The 24548-nt window shown below is 47.9% G+C and overlaps 1 protein-coding gene across 2 annotated transcripts in view; it reads left to right on the top strand.

The window, feature by feature from the left end:
• The first annotated feature begins 12726 nt into the window (after positions 1-12726).
• The window catches only part of NLRC3 (NLR family CARD domain containing 3), a 72732-nt gene continuing 60910 nt past the window's right edge, over positions 12727-24548 (top strand). For both annotated transcript variants that reach the window (XM_065559827.1, XM_005306163.4), the window contains exon 1: positions 12727-13110. The gene's annotated coding sequence lies outside the window, so the exon portion shown is untranslated. The remainder of the gene's footprint in view (positions 13111-24548) is intronic.

Raw genomic sequence — 24548 nt, 5'->3', positions numbered from 1 at the left:
GGTAAAGCTGCATGGGATGGAGATTGTGGAGCAAACTGGATCTGTTCAGAGACTCCTGCCATCACCATCCTGTTTGTGTTACCCCAGTGGTTGGCAGGGCCACCGCTGGAGCGCTGAGAGCCCTGGAAATCGGTGTGCCTCTTTACACACAGACAGGGCCAGTGGAGAGAGAGAACCAAGGGAATGAGAGGAAAGGCAGCGAGCCCCATACGGACTGACTTGAGCCATGTTTACCGCAAGGGTTAATGCGTCCCTGTTGTCAGCTGGTGTAGTGCGTGGTGCTCAGACCCTGGCACACAATAGGTTCCTTTGCATGTGCATGGTTCCCCGCAGAGGCTGTAGGAGATTTGTCTGACTAGCGTACAAAGCTTGAGGGGATGGAAGGGAACCAATGCCCCTTGGCATCCCCCAGATTAACCCCCTATGCCCATCTCTGCTCCAGTCTGCCACAGAGTTGGCAGGGGGGCTTCCCACCTTCCTTCCAAGGGGAGGGGAGAGACCATTACTCTCCTATGAGCAAAGCCCAGCTCAGCCTAGTGGCTCACTTCCCTTCCCCAACCCTGAGAGATCAGAGGAGAGCCTCTTAGCAAGGCTTCAAGTATCTGAAAAAAGTTAGGGGGGTCTCCTATAAACCCAGCTGAAATAAATCGTCATCCACTGTACAGACCCTTTGCCACTTCTGTACACGTGTATGGCATCACCGTGGCATTCAGATTTTAGCTCATGAAACTATTTATACCAATGTGCTTTATTGTTTTTAAATAAGGCAAAAGGGCTCACCAAAATGAAGAACATAAAAATATATCCGGTGAGTTTGAAGTTCAGTGAGATTCAATGGGGCTGGGGGTCTGTCAGGGAGGGTGTCTCAGAGTACAGGGGGCTGCGGACTTCTCAGGGATCTGGGGCTGCAGCAAATTTCAGAGGGTTTTCTCTAGAGTTTGGGGGTCTCTGGGGCATAAGTAGGTGCTTGGGGCCAAAGCCCAATGCTGGAGGTATTGCCAGTGCTCTCCTGTCCCCGCTTCACCCCCTCCCAACTCATAAACCTGTCCTGAAAAGGTGGTGGGTGGCCAGTGGGAGAAGGTCCAGGGCCCTCTGCAACTCCTCCTGTCCCCTCCTCAGCTTCTGGGCAGTGGTGGGACCAGGGCTCCACCAACGCTGCTGTGTCTGCCCCTCCCCGGGCATGGCTCCATTCTGCTCCCCACCAACACAGGCACTGCTGTGACCCTTGGCAAAGGGCCCTGTCCACTACAAACACCTCTCACCTAAGACCTGACAAACTCATTATAACCTAATGAGCCTGTGAGCTCACGTAAAGCTCAAGTGGGCAGACTTCTTGACTTATGCCATCATTTCATTAATAAGGTGGTCTTCATGAGCAATTAATCTAAAACCATATTAAAATATCGAGTGCCTTAATTTGCCTTTGAGCCATTTTTAATGTGACTGTAGAAAGTTCCTTTGCTTCTGCTCAGCCCTAATCTCAGCCTACATCCTTAAGTCTGGAAATTGTCTCAAAGCTTTTTTACCTGCGTGGAAGAAAAAAGATTAAAGAGACTGCATGATGCTGCTCAGGAAAGTGAAGAAAGGCCCTCCAGAGATACAGAAAACTGCAAGCATCAAAGATTTTAATACTGAAAAAAAAAAAAAGGTAATGCCACTTGTATCCTAGCCTGACACTTTGCTGTTGTAAACTGTAATAATGAGGGATAACACTGGGTTTTTTCAGGAGTGTTAAAGGGACCACATTAAAGCCTGAAGGACACAAGTGTGTCCTAGCTGTGTAACCCCCCTTTCGGCACTGACTTAGTGCCTGTATGATGCTGTGATGGGGTGTGGTCTCCATGCTGGCCCTGCAGGACCTGAATTGGGCCAAGTGGGGCCAATCAGTCAATTAGGCTGTAATCTGGGAGGATTAAGCCTGGGTGGAAAATCATGGATTAGGGGAAACTCAAGGGTGTGGAAAAGGCAGGAAATTGGAAGCAGAGGGACTGCAGGGAGGTAGGCTGCAGTAAGTCCCTGGCAGGAGGGAGCTAAGAGGCTGGTGGACGCAGGGGACTGGGGAGGCTCAGGCCAAGGCCCAGCACTAAAGAGGAGGCTCAGGGAAAGATGGCAAGGTGAAGGAGGGAACCACAGTTTGGTTGCTGTTTAGAGGGTCCCTGAGCTGGAACCCAGAGTAGAGGGCAGGTGGGTCTGGGTTCCCCTGCCAGCTACTGAGGGGATGGCCTGGGATGGTGAAGGGGAGGACTGGTTGAGATTGTGGGTGAGCAGGGACATTGATACATGCCCCCTGGAAGGGGAAACCAGCCAGTGACCTGGCTGGAGGGCTGAGTCATGGAGAGGATGCTGAAGTTCCTGGAGCGAGAATGGGAAGTGTGCCGGCTGGAAGGGGCACTGGCTATAACTGTAGGTGAGGGTGTGGTTACAGACAAATAGGCAGTAAAAATACTAAATGAATAAAAGGATGAGTGATATTAATAATAAGTCCTAATGACTAAAAGCTATGCCAGCAGACATTTTGTTCAGGAACACTGGGAGAGTGTATAGTCACCTGACCTAGTGTGTATCTTCCCCTCTACCCCCAAACAGTGGTCATGGGGCTGGGAGGCCATGGCCCCCACTTTTTAACATGGGTGTAGTTTGGGGACATGTGGCAGCGTTGCCCCCCATCCCAAACAGCAAGCCTCTGGCAGGCACAGGCAGGAGCTGCACTTTGCAACAGGGGAGGTGAGCTGCGCCTGCTTGAGGCTTGCCCCCTGCCCCCCAAATTCTGCCCATGTTAAAAAGTGGGGGGCATAGTTCCTGGCCCTCTGGTTCCGGTTCCAGTGCCAATGCCCCTCCCCCCCCCACAATTCTATGAAGGTTCTTGTGCTCTGGCCCCAACATCTCAGGTACCCGGTTGCTGTACATGGGGAGGGACGTGTTGCAAGCTGGTGAGGAGACACTGTTAGAAACACACGTTATCGTACTGGGAATTGGCAGGGTTTGATGATGCAGGTAGAGGAAAGGCCTGTCGGAGATGCAAGGTGCCTTAATGGTGCAAGACCGAACCCGAGCCACTGGTGTAACTATAACACAGTGTCCCCACGCAAAGTCCGTTTCTTGCTGAGCCGTCAGGAGCCTGGTGCAGGCCAGCAGCTTTCCTGGGGGAGCATGGGAAAGGGACTAACCACCCGCCCCATTTTGGAACAGTGCTGACAGTTGCAAGGAAGCCTGGTCTCCGGATCCAAGCCCTTGGATCTGTGGTGGGCTGCTGCAGGTGATGGTGGTGGGGGGGGGAGGGGGGGCTGTTTTCTCCTGGTGGCAGGCTAATGGCAGGAAGAGTGGGTTGTCCCCTGCTGAGGCTTTCCTGCAGGCTGGGTTACAGACAGGCCAGTGCAGTGCTGGCCAGCTGCAGGGAGAGCCCAGGGAATGCTGGGCCATTTACAGCCACCCTCCTCCTTTCCCGGGCTCTGCATGGATCAGACACTGCTTCCATCTGCCTGGCTGTCCCCTGCCCTCTGATGGGTTGAAGGAGAAGGGTCACCAAGGTGACTGTGGTGTTGCATCCCCTCCCCTGCTGCTGGGGAAGTCATCAGTGCAGGGCTCTGCTATGGAGCCCAAGGGACCCAGAAGGGGTGTCTCTCCCCTTGGTGCACTGCCCCTGTGCTAAGGGGTGGCGGGGGCTACATCTGTGTATCTCAGGGTATAAAATACCAGTATTAACAAACACATTGCAATCCCTCCCCTTTCCTGTGCTGCTGTGGGTAGACGCTGTTCTCCACCCACAGGCTGTCACCACACGAGGCAGAGCTAGGGTGGCATGCTGCAATGGAATCAGCCAGGCCAGCCATGGCCTAGGGGATCTAAAAGAATTCCACAACTAAACACCTTAGATTTCCCTAACAAACCTGTGATTTGATGGGTGGAAAAAATGTTTCCAAGGAGTGATGGAGATTAACCAGGGCCCTGACTAGCCCTAACTAGCAACGTATGCAAAACTGAACCAAAGCAGCACAGAACACACAGCAGGAGGGAAACCTATTCAAGATGATGGGGTGCATTCTGTCCCTGCAGCAGTAGGAAAAGCTGAAGCAGCCCCCTGGGGAATACTTATTGAGTGTAATTGCTGGAGCACCTAGGGGCCCCCTGCGTGCTGCCGACTTGGGTGGGATGGGACGGGCTAGGCTGGTGCCAGAAGCAGGAGAGGATGTGTTGAGGGATGAGCACAAAGGTCTCTGTTTATTCTGCGCTGCAGAGCAGGCAACAGGCAGCCATGTGAGGCTGGTCTAAATCTGAGCAGATCCTGAGATTGCTTCAATTTATACTGCTCCCCCCTTTGAGCAGCCCAGTATTAGGGTGGTGTGAAACAGGGGCTGCTCCAGGCATCAGCGCACCAAGCGCGTGCCTGGGGCGGCAAGCCGCGGGGGGGCGGCCTGCCAGTTGCTGTGAGGGCGGGAGTCAGGCTGCCTTTGGCGGTATGCCTGCGGGAGGGCCCGCTGCTTCGGCAGCAATTCAGCGGCGAGTATGCCGAAAGCATGGGACTGGCAGACCTCCTGCAGGCGTGCCGCCAAAAGCTGCCTGCCTGCCATGCTTGGGGCGGCAAAATACATAGAGCCGCCCTGGTGTGAAAGCCACCCCCTCCGTTTCCCATCTCCTAGGCTGTGCTGTCTGCACCCTCTCTTGAGAGGTGCCGTACAGAATTTGGACTGAAGCCTTGGCTACCAAGCAATTTATCCAAGAACTGGAGTTGTCACATGCTTTTTCCTCAAGCCATCATTAAAGTCCATTAATTGGAAAACATATGGAAACAATGGATCTCCCCTTTGTTGTGTATCTCATAACTCACTCTCTCCAGAGAGGCAGGCTGCGCAAAGCAAGCCAGCTGGTGGGGAAGCGTGGTCTTTCAAATGCCCTAAAATTATCCTCTTCACCTCCTGGTAGTCTAGCTAAGCCATATGCAATAGGCTCAGAGACACTTAACCCTTCAGGTTCTGGATTGATGAAGTGTGTGTCAGTTCCCTTTGCTGACGGAGCTAACAAAGTTAGTTCTGTAGCTCCCAGAGCAAACTGTCCTTTCTAGAGCTCAAGGTCTCTTGTACCATCTCTTATTATTCTTGTATGTTCAGCATAATGGACATAGATTCTTATGTCCACATGTTCTAGTCTATAGGGTGTATTGGGACTACAAGTATGACCATGGCATTTAATGACCACAGCAGATGGTGATGATTGTGGTATTGCGGAAGCCAGGGACCTGTGCCCCAGCTTTTGAAAACAATGTGCTGGCGACAAGGATACAAGCAGGACACAGACCGAGTTCTCCACTGCCCCAGGAATTCAATCTCTGGCCATCTTTTGATTGCACGTGAAAGATTGCTCCCCCTACTTATGCACGGGAGATATTGCGGGTTGCTCAGAGCAGTGACCGTGTGAATGTGGCCCCAGCACCTCCTTTAGAAACTCTCTTGTGTTCTTTCAGCATGACAGGGGAGGGCTGGTGCATTTGAACCACTTGAAAAACCTACACTGGCAGATTTAGGTCTCTTTCTGCCTCTCCTTTTATAGTAAGTGACACACTGAGCACTCCTGCTCCAGAGACGTGTGGTTTCCTGCATCCTGTGTGCAGTCTGTTTTGGGGCCTGTGATCTCATGAGGCAGTCTGTGTATGTCATCGGCACTACAAAGAAAAGACAAGAAAGCCATTTTCGGGGGTAAATAATAATAATGAATATGCTTTATGCCCAGCTAGCACTTTCCATCCAAGGCTCTCCAATCACTTAATTAACACTGAGTTCAGCCTCACAACCCTTCTGGGAGGTAGTTTGGAACTAGGGATAAGGAAACTGAGGCACACAGAAGTTTATCGATTTTAAGCCCACAGGGAGCCATTCTGATCATCGAGTCTGACCTCCTGATAGCGCAGGCCAAAGTAATTTCTGTACAAAGCCCATCACTTCTCTTTGAGCCATGGCATAGCTTTTAACACAGTACCCAGCCTCAGTTTAAAGAGATTGCAGCAGGGACCCGCTTCCCCAGCCTCTTCCTGTAGCCAAGGACGCACTCCCCATCCACCCCGTAGGACTGGTGGGTACCCCACAAGCTTTCCCCTGGAGGTGCTCAGCTCTACCACAATGGACCTGTGTATGTCTGCACCCCTGGCTCGCAACTCCCGCCTGCCCCTGCCAACCTCCACCTCCCCCACAATCCACTCCCCACCCCTTCCCAGCTGAGCTCCTTGCAGTCGGGCTCATAGTGCTGGGTGGCCATGCTGCAAGGCGAGGGTGGTGGCTGGCCCCCGTCCGGGGGTGCTGCCCAGGCAGCAAGGCCTGCGGGAGCTGGGCACGGAGCAGATGCTGTGTGGTGGGTGTCAACATGGAGTCGGATGGGTCGCTCTGCTTGTGGTGAAAGGCCTGGCAGTGCTGGTGGCGTCGCCAGGAACAGTCCTGAGCCCCACAGCCACAATCTTACCCATGCCGGGGGGTTGGGGAGGGGGAAAGCAGCTGGGGAGGGGGCAGGAGCATGTCAGCGGCAGCTAGCTGGAGGCTGATTCCTGCTCTTTTGGGCCCCTGGGGAGAGGGCAGAAACACTTCCCTGCCCCTCCCTGGGCAGCCCTACCATCATCATGCCCCCTGCCCGGAAGGGACTCAGGGAGGGCCCAAAATCTGCTGCCCTAGGTAGTTACGTAGCTTGCTTCTGCCTAGAGCAGCCTCCGACCACATCCCTAGGTAAGCCACTCTAGTGGTTAACTACTCTCATTGTTAAACAAAACAGCCTTATTTCTAGCTTGTCTAGTTTCAGTGTCCAGCTACTGGATCTTGTTCTGTTCCTTCGAGCTGTCTGCTAGAAACTGCTTCCCCACTGAGGTACCTGTACACTGTAATCACATCAACTTGGAACCTTCTCTTGGGAGAACTACATGGATTGAGCTTCTTTAGTCTTTACTGGAGGGCTGGGTAGACCTCATATCGTTCTGGTAGCTCTTTTCTGAACCCTTTCCAATTTTTAAACATTCTTTTTGATGAGTGGGCACCTAAACTGGACCCAGCATTCCAGTGATGGCCATATTTGAGCCACAACAAGTCCTGCATCTTGGCAAGGGGTTAGACTAGATCTAGATGACCCCTGTGGTCCCTTCTAAGCCTATGGTTCTAGATACAAGGGTAATACTACTTCCCTACTGCCACTTCATATTCTCTTGCTGTACATCCAAGGCTTACTTCTGCCATTGTAGCTACAGCATCACACTGGGAGCTCATGTTCAATTGATTATCTACCACGACCTCTAAGTGCTTCTCCGAGTAATTACTTTCCAGGATACACTTAAGTGCGAGCTGCATTCTTTGTTCCTAGCTATGACCTTGCATTTGGCTGTGTTAAAACATGCTGTTCAAGTGAGCCCACCTTGCCACACAGTATACACATACAAATCAATAATTCAAATATATTAACTAAGATAAATGAATTATTCTGGCTTCCTGCTGCATCTAGGTGAAGGTGGATCTAGGAGAGAGGGGCACACTGGGTGAAGTGCCCATTAAACACCAGTGGGAGTGGAGACTAGGTCTATATGTTAGGAATGGTGTCATAGAACCGGGTTTATTTTCTGCATGTGACATAGTCAGTTGCAGCTTAGGAAGGATATTGATGAATGATGTGAACGCCATTTCCTTTGATTCTTCGCATTATAGAAACAGGGCAGCGTAAGAAACTTTTAGGGGCCATGAGACTCACCGAGAGAGCAGAGATTAACCCCTCAGAAATCAGATATGTAGCAACATCACAGAGCTAGATTCTCCTAGTCAGGTGAATTGCATATACCACACCTTAGTGGTTAGAGCAGGGGATTGATAGTCAGAACTCTAATTTTTTATTCTTAGCGCCACTGCTTTGTTTGATGTGTAAACTTAGGCAAATCATTTAATCTCTCCGTGCCTCCATTGATCATCAATAAAATGGCACAATAATTCTTATTTACTTCACATGGGTGGCGTGAGGCTTCATTAGGTCATGTTTGCAAAGCTCTTTGAGATCCTCTGATGAAAGGCATCAGCAAAGGGCAAAAAATCATTAGCAGGTTTGGTAGTGCCCAGTGGAGAAATACTTTTAGTTCTGGGATAAAAGTCCCTTCCGAGTCCCTTGGACCTGCTCAAAAAAACCCCACAAACCACACCGGCTTTTGTTTTTGATAAACGTCTCCTGCAGATGGACGCATTATGTGTAACGAGCCCCCAGATCTGATTGGGCAGGCTGTGCAAGCTGCTCTGAGCAAACCGCAACAATGCAGCTCACCCCAGTGAGCCTCTGAGAATTAAATTGAGCTGATTTGGAGAGCGAGGGGGAAGGGAAACCCAGGTGGTGCTAGTGGAGGGGCTGGCATGGAGAACAGCATCAGCATAACTTTGCATTTCGTTTCAGTGCATCCTTTTGGAGATGATTGTTGCCTCTCTTTGGCCTGGTCTACACTACAGAGTTAGATGTAGGCTGCCTTCTGTCGACCTACCTAACTCTGTAAGCATCTACGCTAAAATGTATCTTCCACTGATGTAACTTGCCCACTACACCGACTTAACTCCACCTCTGTGAGAGGCATAGCGCTGAGGTTGATGTAATTAGGTCAACACACTGTCAGTGTAGACGCTGCATCACTTATATAGACAGTTGCTGCCTTTCAGACACCGTCCCACAGTGCCCCACACTGACAGTTCAATCTGTGCAAGCACTTCTGGTGAGGCCGCGCACTGCTGAGCACAGTGTGGACATGCAAAAGTGATGTAATGACTGCAGTGGCTGTGCGTTGACGTAACTTAGGTCGACTTGATTTTGTAGTGTAGACTTGCCCTTTGACTCTGCATCCTTTTCAGGAGTCATCTACTGCAATGCTTCTCAAAGCCGGTCTGCCACTTGTTCAGGGAAAGCCCCTAGCGGGCTGGGCCGGTTTGTTTACCTGCCGCGTCCACAGGTTTGGCCGATCGCGGCTCCCACTGGCCACTGTTCACTGCTCCAGGCCAGTGGGGGCTGCGGGAAGGGCGGTCAGCACATCCCTCAGCCCGCGCCACTTCCCCCAGCCCCCATTGGCCTGGAGCAGTGAACCGCGGCCAGTGGGAGCCGCGATCGGCCAAACCTGCGGATGCGGAAGGTAAACAAACCAGCCCGGACTGCCGGGGGTTTTCCCTGAACAAGCAGCGGCCCGACTTTGAGAAGCACTGATCTACTGCCCATGTGGAGGGGAAAAGACATAGACCCTGGATGTGATACATCTGATCACATGCATGTGAATTACAAATAATATATATTAAACAATTATCCAGCTCTAACAGCATTTTACAATACAGCTGAAGAGCTGTATCCCTCTGACAGATTAGATTGTAAGGACTCCGGGGTAGGGACCTTGTCTTCATAGCTATTAAACACCTATCTAGCTGTTAGCACTTTACAAGTAATAAATAATAGTAACACTCAGACAAAGGTTAATGAAACACTTTCTAAAATGACTGAGCTCAGTTCCTCTCTGAGCTCCCATGGGGGCTAGCGTACTCTGTCCAGCCCTCCAGGTCTTTAAGGCACTGTCTAATTTCAGAGCTATTGGAGAGCAAGAAAACCCTATGTCCAGGGTTGGGTTTACAGAGTTGGAAAAGCAAAGAGCTAAAGTAGAGATGAAGGACAAGGGCTTAGAAATGTTTGGACTGACCGGTATCAATTGTACTGCTCAGTAGCAGCAGTTCCTTCATGAAAGGAAAGGATCGTGTTTCAGGAGGAAAGTTTGAGAAAGGATTCTGGGTTTTTACATTCCTTTATTTGATATAGTGGAGGAAGTTCAGGAAGAAATATGAGGAGTTTTCTGGCATGGTTAAAAGAATGAAACCCAGCTGACTAGCTGGCGTAGGATCTACTTTAACATAATCTTGCTGCTGCTGGACATTACTGAATGGGACACATCTTAGAAGTCTAGCAGAAATTAGGGCTGTTAATTAATTGCAGTTAACTCACATGATTAACTCAGAAAAATTATCGTAATTGCAATTAATCGCAGTTTTAATCACACTGTTAAACAATAGAATACCAATTGAAATTTATTAACTACTTTGGGATGTTTTTATACATTTTCAAATATATTGATTTAAATTACATCACAGAATAAAAGTGTACAGTGCTCATTTTATATTATCTTTTATTACAAATATTTGTGCTATAAAAATAATAAACAAAAGAAATAGTATTTTTCAGTTCACCTCATACAAGTACCGTACTGCAATCTCTTTAGCAGAAAAGTGCAATTTACAAATATAGGGGTTTTTTTTGTTACATAACTGCACTCAAAAAAACCCATTGTAAAACTTTAGAGCCTACAAGTCCACTCAGGCCTACTTCTTGTTCAGCCAATTGCTAAGACAAACAAGTTTGTTTACATTTACAGGAGACACTGCTACCAGCTTCTTATTCACAATGTCACCTGAAAGTGAGAACAGGCATTCGCATGGCACTTTTGTAGCCGGCATTGCAAGGTATTTACTTGAGGGTAAATTGTAAAGAATTAAAAAAGGATGCAGGGCAGGGTGCCTGCTGGGCATCGCAGGCTATGAGGGAGTGCTCTGGGGTGGCACCTGTCCAAACTGTACTCCCAGGGTTTCTAGCGCAGTGTTTGAAAGCAGGGAGTACCAGATGCTAAGCTTGTTCTCAGGAGATTTCCAGGCCACTTTTCAGGCTCAGATGTGAGTGAGCACCAGATCAACCTCTCAACATTTGGGTTCTCCTCTAAATCTAAACTGTGATCCTACCGAGGTTCCTGCCCGGCTACCTAAAATAAAGTGAGATCTTTTCAACAGAAGTGGGCAAAAAATGTCTGTAACAAAACCCAACATCTGGAAGTGAACTTGGTCCAAGTTTCAATCAGAACTGAAAATAAGGAATCTCTGGGTTCCAAAGCCCCTGTTCTTTGCATGATTCTGCTCCACACCAAACTGACATGACTGGGGCTCGAGTGCAACCTTTGCAGGGGCTGTTGCTTTGTTGAAGGCTGTCTCCTGAAAGGTAATAAATTCACCCATTGTTTATGATGAAGGCTCTGTCTGCAGTGGACTGGACAGGACAAGATGCTGGTAATTTTGATTAGCTGGGAGCTTGGATCTGCGGAGCACAAGTAAGAGTTACAAAGGCCTTAAAATCTAGGATTATTTATACCCAAAATGGTGCAAGATCCTTGATGCCAGTCTAAAACAATACCACATACACTGAATAGAAAAGAATGACAAACTTGTTCTTTGTTTAACTTTATCCCCCCAGAATACAGAGCCTGTTGGGTTAGCAAGGTTACAGCTCTACTAATATTGTCAGGTTTTGTAACAGAAAACAGAGAGTTATACAGTAGAGGCTGCTTCATTACGGCAACAGCTCGATTCAAACTCATCCCAAGAAGCAGATGTCGAACAGGATGTGCTATTTTCATTTGCTTTCACCTCCTTCACTTGTTTACACTGCTTCCTTCTGAGCCCCTCCTGCTAGAGAAACTTGCAGTGTGTTTGTTTCATTCATTTTGTTACAGTGGAATGAGACTGAGCAATTGGAAAGAAAACTGATGTAGTAGCAAACTGCATCCTTTCACTGCAGGTAACCATCTCACAGAACATTGCACTGTTTAAATGAAAGGTATGAACACTATTTTACATTATGGCCACATCTCTGCATCTGAATTCATTCAAATGGAGCATCTGTGAAACAATAGTGTTTAAAGTTGCTCAAAAAAAATGGTGTGGAACTCCTTGGTTATTATTTCTCCATAACTCTTGATCAAATTAGCTTCATTTTCATGTAAAAAGATTTTCTAAAGTGCCAGCCCTGCACAGTTATCCTGAGATCTGCAAGTTAAACTTCTTTCTAAAGAAAAGAAAAGAAACTGGACCTGACTACAAGAGGCTTATCAAAACCATTTATCTGAAAGAGCAGAGAAAAAAGATTGAAGCTTGCTCACACAACCTACTCCTCCAGCCAACTTTGAGCGACCACCACAGTGCTGTGACCAGGGAGATCAGAACCACTGATGATAGAGTCTCTGAATCCTAGATTTATGAGGACAGTATTTGTTGATGAGCATCTCTGCAACTGGTTCAATGGCAAATGGATAATGCTGGAGTAACACTCATCATAGCCAGGAAAGTGACTGTGGGAAAATCACACTTTGTTACTGATTCTTTCTGGTCTCTGTGTCTTCAAGACATAATTGTTTAATTTTCTGATAAAAATACCATATGGGTTTACTTCTGTAGCTACAGCAGAGCCAACATACTCGCAGAAGAGTGGACTGGATTCCAGTTGATTTCCTGAGATTTCCACTCCATTTTAACCTAAGTTCTGAGATCTTGTTGGTGACGACGTATGCAGCAGAAAGAATACAGCTTGACTTTCAGATTCCAGCGTGAGCTGACAAGTGCTGCTGCTCAGAGAAGGAACATTTGGTCTGGTTTGAAAACTGTTCAGATTGAAAGTGGACATCTCTGAGGGAGAATATGCTGTGATGAGAGGACATGCAGCAGAGCATCACATGCAGCAGAGCATCACCACCACTTTGCTCATGAGAAGGAGCCAGGGGGTGGCTGTCTCTGAGTTGGAAAAGGACTCGCGTGACTATCAACTGATTGTGGGCCACAGGTTTTCTCAGTAGACGCTGGCATGCATTTGCATATACTGCAGTCTGGCAGCTTTTGAAATTGACAGGAAGGAAGATCAAGTAAGACCCACAGCACAGGAAGAGGTGAGGAGCAAAACTGAAAGAAAGCTACTCAGCTGGAACTGCAAGAGCGAGGTGAGGCAGGGAGACGAGTAATAGTGGACAGTGGCGGGTGAACTTTGCATCTGCATCACTTTGGTCTAAGAAGATTCCTGATTTCCGTACAGTCTTCTGAGTCCTCTGAAAACTCTCTTGAGGCCCCTCAGGTGGGGAGGAAGCTCCCTCAAAAATGGAAGAGCGCCTCTTGCATTTTCTTTTATGAACTTGGACATCTCGGCAAGGAGTTCCAGCTGCGTAGAGCAAATGGTCTCAAAATCCCTGGGCTTGGCTTAAAAAGAACCCTAGAGCTGATGGACAAGGTTGGGTATTGAGGTGGCTGTTGGACTTGAGGGAGGCTGCAGCAAACTGAGGTAAGTTTTGCAGGGATCCCTTGGATCATTTTTCTTCTTGTGGATGGGGCTAATGGAAAGAGGGGAAAGCTTTGGCACTGTGCTAGGGATAGGAGAAGTGCCGTAGCCCGCAAGCGTTGTTACCCCAGTGGTCAGTATGGACAGTCATGGGAAAACCTGGCATGGGATAACTATATTGCCCTGGGGTAATCTGCCTGGGCATGGGCTGAACATAACGGTCGAGGAGAGACAAGCTGACATGAGATAGCATAAGGAAGTCCATCTGGTGTGCAAGAACAGCTCAGGTCTGAGATCTGTACAGGCATGAAAGAGTTGCTCTGGCTGGCCTGGAATTGATGGAGCTGCCTCAGAACGTTACAGCCCTTCTGACCTTTGAATTTTGTTTAACTTCATAGATTTCAGTGTCCGTAATACAGACAGTAACAGAACAGAGAGGGAAAGGTCTGAGAGAGCACTGATGGGCCTGGACAGGTTCTGAACAGCCCCAAGTGTCACTCAGCCCTTCTTGTGCTGCATCATGTCTGCGTAGAGACCATAGGGGTGAGTTAAAGACGGAGAGGCAACCTGAAGTCTGAATGTCTTTGCTTGCGTGGCTTTATGTGAGCTTCCTGCCCCTACATTTTGAAAATCACCACTAAGTTTCTAAGATTTAGCCATACAGGTCCCAAATGGTAAAGACCTTTTAAACATTTCATCCTGTCCGTCTTACCAGTAAGGTGAAACCCTAATAAAAAGGAATGAAACGAAGTTCTACACCAGTATGTGCTGCAGAGTGTGTACCACCGGTACAAAACTCAAGCCAAGTCACAAGGTGACTGCCCCTGAATGAGGCGTTCTCACCACCAAAAAGAGAGCAGCAGAGTTTGGAACCCTTCTGTGGTTTGACATATTGACGCCTTGTAAGCTGCAGGTGGAGTTCCTTTTAGAAAAAAAAGTCCAAAATTCTTTCCTGTGCTGCAGCCCCAGAGATAATGAAATCTTTAAAGCAGAAATCATCCTGTCATGTGCTTTGATAGGGCCTTTCATCCTGAAGGATCCCAAAACACTTTACATACAACCCACAGGACTCATGTCAAGAAATGCAGAGAACACTAGGGAGGAACATGGCAAGTATTTAACAGGTCCCAATAATGCAGCACAGCAGTTGAGAGTGTGAAGTCAGTGCTGAACCCAGTTAAAACTACACAGGGAATTGAGGTATCAAGTTACTTGTGCTGGAATTTATCTAGAACATCAGGGTCTATTCCACTCTTACAGAGAGCATCATAAGATCTTTATTGATCACAAGGGACCACTGCTTCCTTGTACCGTGGGGGGGGAGAGGGCATTGGTTCGTTAGTGCCACCACTGAAACGCCAACCCTACTTGTTGCAACACCTCGATATTCCAGTGTCCTGAGCAAGAACTAACCAGTTCTAAATCTGCTTCCCTTGTGGGAATCCACTGAGCTCCCAGCACAAGGACAAGCGTATGTCTCCTAAGAAGCTGCCTGACAAGTTTCCATCTTGAGAAGTTGAATTGGCCTGCTGAGTTTCAACTGCTGTGGCTTCAAACAGGTTCCTACTAATTTAAATGCCTGGAAAGGAGTTGCCGACAGGCCATTACCATGAGCGGCTTGGCTGGGTGCTGTGACAGTTCAGTATTAATAAGCCCCAAATCATTTCCAGGATGGCAGACAACTGTGATATGCAGGGCCGGCTCTGGCTTTTTTGCCGCCCCAGGCAAAAAAGCCTCCGGCCGCCTCTCCCCCCCCAGAGTGGCAGGGGAGGGCGGCCGGAGCCCCGGGGGGAGGGCAGCGAGCCCCGGCCGGGCTCTGCTCTCCCCGGCGGCCAGAGCGCCGGGGGGAGGGCGGCGAGTCCTGGTCGGGGCTCCTCTCTCCCCGGCGGCCAGAGCGCCGGGGGGAGGGCGGAGAGCCCGCCGCGGCTCCGCTCTCCCCGGCGGCCAGAGCGCCGGGGGGAGGGCGGCGAGCCCGCCCGGGGCTCCGCTCTCCCCGGCGGCGAGCCCCGGCCGTGGCCCCGCTCTCCCCAGCGGCCGGAGCACCGCACCGCCCCCCTCCAGGTGCCGCCCCAAGCACAAGCTTGGTGGGCTGGTGCCTGGAGCCGGCCCTGGTGATATGGCTAACAGACAATGATGACTCTAGTTGCAGGCAGAACATTCAGCAGGGTTTGCCTCCAACTAACCTACTGGAGAGAAATGCAGACCACATAAGACGGAAAGTGGATTTGCCACTAAATTAAATGCTTTTTGCAGAGCTTTGTCCTTGGGGCAGCAGCAGCTAACTCAGTAAATATATAACTCTGAAGATTACCTATGCTGTAAATGCAGCAGCAGTACTTTTCTCTGTGAGGTTAGTGTTAGGGGGCTTATTTCTATATCCTAAGAGTTAGCCTTTTTTTCTATCTGGAATGATCCATAAACTAGATCCTGATTTCGCTGAGTAGATTTGTTGTTTGGATGAACAATTTTCAGCCTACGGGTTGTTCGTGAACTGTTCTCTTCCAGTATTTGCTATTTGTTATTCATGGCCAGTCACCTAAATCAGATGATGAGGTTTCTGCTCACTGACTGGATGACTGAAACAGGGAGTAGCAAACAATGCACTTTGCAGCACATGTGTTTGGATGAATAATCATCCCTGTAAAGTATATGAAACTTTTGGAATCTCAAACGTTTTCCCCAGTGCCCAGCTTGCGTCCGAATCCTCATGAATGAGGATAATATGAACCTACAAATAGCAGCAGAGCTCATCCCATACATGTGTATATCCGTATTTCCATTGTTCAGCCAGCTCTACGCACTGCTCTGTAGAGTGTTCCGAGATGGAGGGTGTATGAAAAGGCCATAGGAAACAATAGGCCCCTCTGTTCATTAATGGAAACAAATGTGTGGTAATGTTTGCTGAAAGGGGACTGTTCCTCCTCTGAGAGGCTGGCTTCTCCCCATAGGGAGTGGTTCTGTGTCTTTCCCCTCTGAGATTCACCCACAACACTAAGGTCCTTCCCTGCTCCCACCTCTCTCTTCTTCCCCATCCCAACAGCCTTCTCCTTTCAAGTTTGGTTTCTGTCCCTGCTGAATCGGGTCTGTAGCAAGGTGCACAGCTGGGCCCCTCTGGTTTTGGCCCCTTTTGCCCTCTCCAATCAGTCAGGAATGCCTCAGCTTCATGCAACACCAGTGTTCTTTATTTACAGTTGTTTTCCCGCTGCCACTTTCCACCTATGTACAGATTTCACAGCCAACTTTACCAAGTTCCCTCTAATTTTTTCCATCCATGTGAGCAATACATTTTGTTATGTGCACTGAGGTATGTGCGGATGTGCACCACCAGTAGAAACAAAAAACCTAGAAATAATATATATTTTTAAAAAGTTACCATAGGGATAATTACTCCAGCCAGGACAGGTTAGGCATTTTAGAACTCACTACTCAAAGAATTAAATTTGAGTGTAAGAGAAATAAAAATTATGAAATGCGTAGCCTAGTCAAGACACTAAAATACCACACTTTGAAAGAATAAAATTACAGAGAATATATGAGCATTGCAGGAAGTACCAAGAAGTAACAACAATAATAATGCAAGTATGTGTTGGGAGGTGAGTGTGAAAGAGACTCTGTCTGTGTGTGTGTGTGTGTGTGTGACAAAGAGACAGTGTGTGTGCTGGTTGCTGGGGAAGTTTCTGAGAGATGCCTGCGCTGTCTCTTTAAGACACTCACTGAAAGCTCTCCTGCTCTGTTCCTGAGTCCTGTTGTCTCTCCACCTCTCTGCAGAGATGGGGTACATGGGCGGGGGCCAGGGTGGGGGAGAGAGAGAGAGTGTGTGTGTGTGAGAGAGAGGCAGAGAGAGACAGCGAGACAGAGTGTGTGAGCTGGCCGCTGGGAAAATCTCACAAACAGTGCACTGTCTCCTTAAGAAAGGCACTCAGTCACACACTCAGGCTCAGACCTCAGCACCTCTGAGTCCACCTGAGCCAGGCTGTATCCTCTTTCCCCTGCTTTGCAGAGATGGGGTACAGGGGAGGGGGACACCCTGACATCAGCACCCCCTTTTCCCCCACTCTACACAGACAGTACGAGGGTCCTGGGAGCAGCTGCAGCAGGACAGAGCAACATGGTGTGAGGGGCACCTGAACACACAGAAACGTAGAATATTAGGGTTGGAAGGGAACTCAGGAGGTCATCTAGTCCAGCCCCCTGCTCAAAGCAGGACCAATCCCCTTCTAAATCATCCCAGCCAGGGCTTTGTCAAGCTGGGCCTTACAAATCTCTAAAGATGAAGATTTCACCACCTCCCTAGGTAACCCATTCCAGTGCTTCACCACCCTCCTAGTGAAATAGTGTTTCCTAATATCTAACCTAGAGCTCCCCCAACGCAACTTGAGACAATTGCTTCTTGTTCTGTCATCTGCCACTATCCTCTTTGGAACCCCCGTTCAGCTAGTTGAAAGCAGCTATCAAATCCCTCCTCACTCTTCGCTTCTGCAGACTAACTCCAGTTCCCTCAGCCTCTCCTTGTGAGTCATGTGCCCCAGCCCCCTAATCATTTTCTCTGGACTCCGTCCAATTTGTCCACATCCCTTCTGTAGTGGGGGGACCAAAACTGGATGCAATACTCCAGATGTGGCCTCACCAGTGCCGAATAGAGGGGAATAATCACTTCCCTTGATCTGCTGGCAATGCTCCTACTAATGCAGCCCAATATGCCGTTGGCCTTCTTGGCAATGAGGGCACACTGCTGACTCATATCCAGCTTCTCATCCTCTGTGATCCCCAGGTCCTTTTCTGCAGAACTGCTGCTTAGCCAGTCGGTCCCCACATGCTGCCGGCTGTGCGCGGTCTGCTAATTAGCTGAGCGGCACTTGAATCTTTCCTGTGGCCCGGCCTGCTGGGCAATTGCCCCCTTTGCCCCGCCCTTGTTGGCGGGCCTGACTGGCAGTAGCTGGCAGCACAGTAGTAACACAGTGCTATTGTCAATATGTACCACTCCCTCGTTCTGCTGAATGGACTTAGAGCAGCTCAGCTGGGTGTGTGAGGCTCTGGATTGCCTGTGGAGGAGATTCTTCTTTATCACCAGTGGTAGAAGCTTGTGCATTTTGGAGCAAATGGATCAGAGTTGTATCCCTGCTGTTACCTTGAAATCCCAAGGGACCATGGTGTAGCATAGTGACAACCAAAGTCCCAGGTGGCTTGTTAGAATAGACTTTTGCAAGTGATTCTGGTCGCTGACAGCGAGCTGGTTTTACTGTGGGATCATTAGTACCTATCCCTGGCACAAATCTGACCGCAGAAAACCCAGCAGGTCTATGCAGGCTAAGCATCCCTTCTATCCACTGGTAGCAATGGGGCTTTTCTGACATCATTTACTCCCACAGTAATGTCAAGGAAGAGAATTCCTGACAATTGTTAAACTAGGAATAAATAAGTGTGCAAAGATTTGGAAAGATCAATTTTTCTTGATTATATTTTACATGAAAGTTAAATATATTAACATAATTCAGGATTCTGTGATGTGCTTCTGCAACTTAGATTGGCTTTCCCATTTGGGTTTAGGAAGGAAGGCTAAATGTGGTCTCATAGCTAGAGAAGAAGGGAACTAGGAGTCAAGATGCTTGCATTCAATTCCTGACTCTGCCACTCTGTCTGACATTGAACAAGTCACATCAGCTCTCTGGGTCTCAGTTTCCTCATTGGCCCAGCTCACAGGGTCATAAATGAATGTATGTACAATGATTTGACAATTCTGGATGCAAGATGCCATTGAAGTGCATGGTCAGTATAAAACATTAACAGTGCTAGAAAAGGACACTATATGTGTGGGACTGGGAATGAGATTTCACTCATTCTCCGAGGCTGTCAGTGCTGCTACAGGCCCAATGCCTCTGACAGCATGAGGGGGTAGTTTCCACCACTGTGTAGTTGCAATGTAGCAATAAGCTGGTAAAGTGAGTGAATACATTTCATGGGGATTATTATGCCATGTCTTTGTGCCTTAAAGTTGTGGCATAATCACAAGGAACGAAATGATTCATTATTATTGCTGTCCAACCCTGCACAAATGAATGTCTGGGAGCACCAAGTCTGGAATGGCTGCTTGATGCAAACATGTTCCTGCCCCTCAATTCCATTGAGTATTCAAGAACATTCATGCAAATAGTCTTTTGTTTTCAGGAGTGTTTGGGGTTTGGCTGCTCTTTGTGTGAACAGCCATAGCCTCATGTGAACAAGACTATTCCTGACCTGTTCATTCATTGCCATTCATGATGTTCCTGCTTAAAAAGTTTTCAACATCCAATTATTGCACAGAATCAATACCACATGACTTAAGTGACCAATCATACACCTGTAATAGGGTTGCAACTCTTCCCTGTTTTCATAGGACAGTCCCTACATCCAAAGGGCTGTCTCACGTTCCTCAGACCTGCAAAGTGAGACTGTCACAATTCATGCGTGCATGCATGTGCCCCACACTTCCTTTGATCTAGGTCCTAGGAGAAGGTGCCTTGGGCTGGAAGCTAGGACACCAATGATCCCGGTCTCACCTCTTCTACTGACAGGTTTTCATGTAATCCACAACCCTGCTGCTTTAGGAGGCAGGCAAAAAACAGTCTTGTGTTTTAGAGATAAGTCAACTGCAAGGTTGCACAAGGTCATTTCTAGCAGAGGTGGGACTAGAAGTCTGATCTTTGCTATGACAGGCCTAAATCTCATCCAACTAGACACACAGCCTTTCAGGTGTCAGATCTATGTGCCTGGAGTTTCTATCTGGAACCATTGCTCTAATTACTAGCATGTGCTCCCTTTCCAGAATCAGGAATAGCACTTATGGCTCCTGATACCCAGCACTTTTCCACTCTCTTACAAATAGCTGTGAGACCCACTGACAAGTTGTGTGCCGTGGCTCTTTCTAGGGGCATGTATACGGTAATGGCTTTCTTTCGTTGTGGGTTTACTCCTTTTGCTCAAGTGGTTGAGGCCTGTGCTATGAATCTCAAGGTCTTGGGTTCAAACTCAGCTGAAAAAATGGGGAAAAAACTAGTATGGATCATGCAATGAAAGACTGTTTCCTAATGCATTGACACACAAGGGGGAAGAGTTATGGTTGCATGAGCAAACTTAATTCTGCCTTTGCCTAAATGTTGTTAGTACTTGACTTGGCAACTTTATTTTTTTAAACATAGGCAGATTGCTTGATATGTAATATATAGTTGTTGAACCCCCCTGTAAATTAGCATTTATCCTGAGACATCCAGTCCCGGAGTGTTGCTAATGGGCTGCAGAGCCTTTCATGTGTAGGCCACCAGTTGGACTCTAATCCAGTTTAGCCGGGATTGCGAGTTGTTCCCATCTGATGGATGTTTGGTTTCCTCTCTTTGAGATGGGTTTCATGGCTCTCCATTCAAGCTCCCACATTACAATCTGGCTATGAGACTTTGTACTAATTGCCTGGGTGCCACGTGAAGGAGGCTGCGGGAGGCTAAGCCTCTGCAAACCTCCGCTAACGCTCCCCATCATGGGGAGCTCAGGGTTCCTCTGGCCCCAGTGGGTGAGAGTGGGGGCATGGAGTGGGGGCAGGGCCTAAGGCAGAAGGGGCGGGGCAGGAGGCTAGCCCCCCCGAACGGGGGGGGTTCATGCACCACCCATGACTAATTGGCAGAGTCATCAGAGGTCAACTACTGCATGGGCCATAGAGACTGAACTACTTCTGTCACCCCTAGAGAAAGCCCCGGCCCTGGTCAGGACGAAGGCATGCTGGCAGGGCAATGTGTGTTGGCTGGCCATGTGGCTGGCTTGTAGATAAACAGAGGGCTTTAGTCACCAGCCCAACACTTTTCACCAGCACTAAACCCATACAGTAATTTTAAAGCTAAAGTTTAGGGTTCTATGCTGATTATTTGCAAATATACAAGTAGACTCATTAAATAATTTGCATAAAATGTTCATGTTACAGTGAATGTGTCCCTATTTTTTTCCCAAAAGGTGGCAGTCTGAACCGTGAATTCAGGACAGTCTAAGGAAACCAGTCTGCGAACACCTAATGGGAAGGAAATTTGTTTTCATAAGCAATTCAGCAACTATTAATTCTCAAATGATTTGTAAGCAGGAAAAAGGGCAAATTTTGCCCAATAACGTTTCTACAATGAAGATTTCAATCCTCTCTGCTCCAGCATGCAGCACTTCACAGCAATGTGAGGTCAGAAGCAGACCCTCTGTATATTCAGAGTCAGATCTACTGACTTTAGTGGCAAAAATAAGGGTGTACTGCTTTGGGGTATGTCTACACTGCAAAAAAAGATGTGTTCGCTAATCCAAGTTAAGAACACAGGTTAAAATAGCAGTGAAGCCATAGCAACTTGGTTTCCCTATAGGCTTGAATGAGCTACAAACCCGAGTTAAAAGCTGAATTGCTGTGTCTTCACTGCTGTTTTAACCCGAGTTAGCTAACCTGAGTTAAGAACGTATTTTTTTGTGTGGTGTAGACAGATCCTTTCACTCCAGTTCGCTTTGGAGAGCCAATGTGGCTCTGGGACAAGAAGCTGGATTGTAGCCTGGCTTACACATCAAATCGTTAACTAATTTGTGAGGCAAAAGAACCCAGGTTGGCTTCAGATCCCAGGGGGAAGTGAGTGGAGTTTAAAGCATGTAGCTGAGTGGAGAATTTGGCTCAGACTGTAGTGGGGAGAGCAACAAACACAGGAGAATTTGTTCTTGGGTCCCGACTGATGTCAACACTTGGGTATGGTGCTGGGGAATCATTGAGAGATGATCACTATGAAACCCTTTGATGTCCTGTCTATAGAGTCAGGGTATAAGTACACATTTAGTCTAGAGTGTGGCATTAAATGAAGGTTCTGTGCTGAAGGCTTTGTGAAATGCTACCACCCAGGCGGCAGTTGTGGGAGACAGACAATGCCTCCTGGAGCTCTGGGACACCCTTTCTGCTCTGATCCCCTTTATGACCAGAGAGCACGGAGCTGCAATTGCGATTGTCCCTGCAGCGTGGGCCCCAACGAAGTAGACTTCTTCCATCTGCCTGATGCACCCTGGCAGAGCCCCAGGGGTCCAGCCATAGTCTGGCCCTGAGTCCCCTAAAACAGATTGCTAGGCTGGAGCTCAGAGGAGCTAGAATGCCAGCTGTTAGCTCTCACTCTGAGAAGGTCCTACAACAGAAATCAACTCCTCCCTACCCCAGAGATGGGATAGCCAGAGATGAACTGGGTTTTGACATCCACTGGGTAAAAATGGCCATGCAGCTGAGAAGAGCTAAGTGGAAAATTGTGGACCATCTCCCATCCTCCTTTTCAAGTTAAGTCAATGCCAAATCACTGGTAAAACAGGAAGTAGGTTTTGAGCACAGTGTCAAATCCTGACTAACTACTGTGCCATGGAGCATTATGCATGTCTCATGGGAATCTGATGTCGTGATACAGCAAAGAATATAATTCCAACGTTCTGACCCTGGTTTAACTGTCTGCCCTTAATAAGCCTGGACTGTGTCTCCTTGTGCAAATGTTATTAATGGCTGACATTTATCCACACCTTCCAGTTAAAGATCCCACAGTGCTCTACAAACTTCAGTTGGAATCCCCTTTTCACTACTGAAATGCTGCCCCTGGAGCAGAAGGTACTAACCATTTTACAGTACAACAGTGTAGGACAGGAATTGAAGAAGGATAACCGTCTGACACCTATTAATAGGAATTAAAGGGCAAGAATTAGACCTTTATATGGGCATTATATTATATGCTAATATCTAATATTCACTATAATATAAAAACGATGGAAAATACTGTGTTACATTAGAGTAAATATTTTTCATGAATATACAGAATACTCCTCTTTATCCAAAACCCTATTCCCCAAACCTCCGCATTGTCCAAATCCCTTCCTTGTCCCCTAGCATGAGCTACACGATGCACAGGGCATGTCTCATGCTGGGCAACAAGGAAGAGATTTGGATAATGAGGAGGTCTGATTAATAGAGCAGAGACCCCAGGAGGATGAGCCCATTGCTGAACAGCTCCTGCCTTCTTGATTATCTGAACACAGTTACTGTGGCTTATCTAGAAAACTCCAGGCTGTATTGATACCCACCAGAGCTTTGTTCCAATCCAAATGCTTCCATCGGAATGGCGGAGGGAATGGCTTCCTATACTGTAAGATAGTGTAGTGTTCCCATCTTGTGTACAGAGTGCATGCAATGAAGGTAAATCATGTTATCTTGTGTTTTGAAAGAGAGAGCTCCTGGTGAAAATGTCTGGTGCATCGTTCAACCAGGAGGCACACAACTCAGCTTCTCGCACTGGTACTCTGAGAGCAGCCCAGGCCCTTGGATGCTGATTGACAGTGTGAAAACATTGGAAATGGAAATGTCCTGGTTATCACCATCATCATGTTCCTATTACGCCTCTGGCATTTAGGGCAGTGACGAAGCTCCTCCGCTCCTGTTTGTTTCTGGCAAGTCTTTCAATAGTTTCCCAGCTGTGCCCCAGGTTTTTCAGCTCAGCTCGTCGCCATGTTGTTTTTGGGTGGCCTCATTTTCGCTTGCCTTCAGGTGTCCATCTTATTGCTACTCTGGTGATGGAATCACTTTCCATCCGAAGCACATGACTGATCCATCTCCAACGCCTCCTGGCAATGATGGTGCTCAGATCCTCTTGGCTGCACTGTGTCAATAGATCTTGGTTTGAGATTGTTCTGGGCCAAAAAATACAGAGGATTTTTCTGAGGCAGGTTGTATGGAATGAAGACAGTTTGGACATGTCATACTTTCCCATTCCCCAGCATTCTGCACTATAAAGTAGTATAGAAAGCATGCAGCTCTGATAAATCTTGAGTTTGGTTTTGGTGTTGTATTTTGATGATTTCCAGACTGTATTTAAGCTCCTGAAGGTATTCCTGGCTTTATTGATTTTGTTCTGGATGTCCTGGCTTGTTCCACCATCCTGGCTGATGGTGCTACCCAAGTATGTGAATGTTTCTACATTGGTGAAACATAATCCTTTATCCATACTGGTGATGGTGAAGCAATATTAGCGGTCATGATATCTGTCTTATTGTGCAAAAAGAACAGGAGTACTTGTGGCACCTTAGAGACTAACAAATTTATTAGAGCATAAGCTTTCGTGGACTACAGTCCACTTCTTCGGATGCATGCAAAAAGAACAGGAGTACTTGTGGCACCTTAGAGACTAACAAATTTATTAGAGCATAAGCTTTCGTGGACTACAGCCCACTTCTTCGGATGCATATGCATATGCATCCGAAGAAGTGGACTGTAGTCCACGAAAGCTTATGCTCTAATAAATTTGTTAGTCTCTAAGGTGCCACAAGTACTCCTGTTCTTTTTGCGGATACAGACTAACACGGCTGCTACTCTGAAACCTGTCTTATTGTGGTTGATTTTCAGTCCTATTTGCTGGCTGAATGTGTTGAGTCAAGTTGTT

Source organism: Chrysemys picta, chromosome 10 (genome assembly GCF_011386835.1).
Source record: "Chrysemys picta bellii isolate R12L10 chromosome 10, ASM1138683v2, whole genome shotgun sequence".
NCBI lineage: Eukaryota > Metazoa > Chordata > Testudines > Emydidae > Chrysemys > Chrysemys picta.
Note: the sequence above shows the minus strand (reverse complement) of the source record. Positions and strands in the feature narration are given on the sequence as shown.